This window comes from Orycteropus afer, unplaced genomic scaffold, assembly GCF_000298275.1.
Source record: "Orycteropus afer afer isolate SDZICR_OR568_19922 unplaced genomic scaffold, OryAfe1.0 scaffold00488, whole genome shotgun sequence".
Lineage (NCBI taxonomy): Eukaryota > Metazoa > Chordata > Mammalia > Tubulidentata > Orycteropodidae > Orycteropus > Orycteropus afer.
Genome location: NW_006922075.1, coordinates 2,074,555 through 2,077,509, shown reverse-complemented (window position 1 = coordinate 2,077,509; position 2,955 = coordinate 2,074,555).

Here is a 2,955-nt window from a genome sequence, read left to right as displayed (position 1 = left end):
AGGAAAAATATAGTTGACGGAAATTTCACTCATGGTCTGGAACATTCAAAAGCAGAGAGAAGACAGGTCTTGAGGAGCTAATAACAGATTTGTTGAGGCTCATCAGGCCCTTAAGGGTTGAAGTCTTCAGAAGTGGCAACAGCAGGTTTAGTTAAGAAATCTGCAGAGAGTGCCAGCGATTCTCCTGCTGATTGTGATTCTCCTACTGAAACAAATGTCCTACAAGGTAGGTTTTATAGGTTAAGTAATTTTATAGGTTAAGCAAGAAACAATGACAGCCAGAGAGTAAAAAACTCCCTCAAAGGTAGTTAGTTATGGAGGCTATGGCACTAGATAGGAATAATAGCAAATTCAGCTCTATGATTCTAGAAACCTGTTGAAATGAAAATAAGATCTGAATATTTTTATCAACCAAGGTCTTGGGAAGATAGAGACAACAGAAGAAAAATTAATAAAGTGGGCAATGTACAGGGAAATCACAAGGATAGTATAGTAACTTGGGGGGTGGGGACAGGAGCCATTGCTATCTCTAGGCCTGAAAGAACAAATAAAGAAGTTACCACAACCCAGAGACAGAGAGAGCTGAATGGGAAGGTTGTTTTATAGGAACATAGCCATTCTGCTGCAATCCTCACTTTTCTACCTCTTTCTGATTTCCTTTTGGCCAAACCCAACTGGAAACCAGAGGAAAGGGAGCCCATTGGTGAAAGTCAGCTTCTTCAATAGCAGAGCATAATGGAGAAAAGTGGAGAGCAGGAAAGAAAAACAGGTCAATACAGTTGACCTGTCTTAAATGCCACTTCTGCAGAGAAGATAATTTGTAGAGCTAGATCTTATTCCCAGGTATGGTCAGCACAGTGCCAGCACTAACACTTATTGACTCTTTGGACTCTTAATTGATGCACATGAAAAGTGACCTCTGATGTCCTGGAGGACATCATGCCAGGGAAAGGCAGTACCAGTACGGCTGCTCCCAGTCATGTGACCGTATCCAGACAAATATCAGAGTGAGGACTTCCAGCTGACAATAAGTAGAATAAACCTTGGGGAGAATTAATTTGTTCATGAATTTACAAGAAAAAGTGGAATTAATTTGAAAGCCTTCAGTATGGATAACATAAAGAAAACAAAAATTCTCAGAAAAATGTGGAAATATATTCCAATATGATCATTAGATTTTAAAGAAAAACATCTAACAGGGATCTGTGTCCACATTCTCATCTTCTTTCATAACTACCAGGAGACAGGTGGTGAGTGCTTAAGTGCTCCCAAACAAAGAATAAAATAGCACACCAACCCCACTTGCTCAGATATATCAAAAAAATAGAAAGAAAGAAAAAAAAAAAACTGGGCAAATCACACCAACATACAATCACCAATTACATGTAAATATGCTATAGCAATGTCTCAGAGACAACTGACAATCTCAATTCACACAATGAAGCAAGATAAAGTAATATAAACAAGGCACCATAATACAGAGTCAGAAATCTACCCAAGAACAAAGTGTCATTGGAACTACATGATAAGGAATTCAGAACAATTATATTTGAGTACCTTCAACTGTCTGACAGACACATCAAAGAAAACACTAACAAAATCAGGGAAAACACAGACAACTCTAGAAGAATTTAGGAAAATTGTACAAGAACAAACTGACAAAATAAAAGAAAAATAAGAAACAGTGAGAAACAGCAAATAGAAATCCAGAAGATTAATACTAATGTTTCAAAAATAGATAACACATCAAAAGGGCAAAGGAGCATAATTGAATCAATGGAAGACAGAATTAGTGAGGTAGAAGACAAATCTCTCAATAGCACTTTGTTAGAGGAATAATCAGAGAAAAGAACAAAAAAAATGAAGAAAGTCTAAGATTTATGTGCAACAATAAGTCACGTACAATCAGCAACCTATAAAACTAATCCCTGTCTTAGCAGAAACCATGTAGGTAAGAAGGCAATAGGATAACATTTATAACACCCTCCAAAAAATTCACCAAGACATATCATAATCAAATTTTCCAAAACCAAAGACAAAGAAAGGATCCTGAAATCAGCATGGGAAAAACAGTAAGTCACCTACAATCAGCAACCTATAAAACTAAGCCCTGACTTAGCAGAAACCATGTAGGTAAGAAGGCAATAGGATAACATATATAAAACCCTGAAAGAAAAAAATCACCAACCGAAACTTATATACACAGCAAAAGTTTTCCTTAAATATGATGATAACATTAGGACATTTCCAGATAAGCAGAAACTAAGGGAATTTGTTAAAACCAGACCAATCTTACAAGATATTCTAAAGGAAGTCCTTCATACAGAGAACTAACAACAGCAGACAACAACTGTGATTAACACACATGGCAACATAACCCAGAAACCAACACAGATATAGAAGTATCCAAAGTAAAATAAATTTACAAAATGGAAAACAGGGAACCAGACACATCAATTTGTAAATGAACACAACAACAAACCAAAAGAGCTAATAAATAATGTAGTTAAAGAATTTCCAAACTGAAAGGAACTCAAGACCCTTTTGAGATAAAATAGACTGTTTTAAACTTGAGAAGAAAATAACAAATCACAATGTAACTCAAAGAGAATCAGTAAACCTTCTCATCAAAATAAAAAAGAAGAAGGGCAAAACAAATTGAGCAAATACTAAAACAATAGCAATGAAGAAAATTATTTTTTAAAATTCATAAACAAAATGATCTTGGCACAGAAAATTATATAGAACAAAGAAATTAGCAATACTACACACACACACAAATTTTTTAAATGACAGAAATAAATTCATACATGCCAAAAATTACACTGAATGTAAATGGATTAAGTGGACCAATCAAGAGACAGAGAGTTGCAGAATGGACTTTAAAAAGAAAAAAAAAAAAAAAAAAAAAACTTGACCCATCAAACATGCTATATTCAAGAGCAAAGGCAAAAA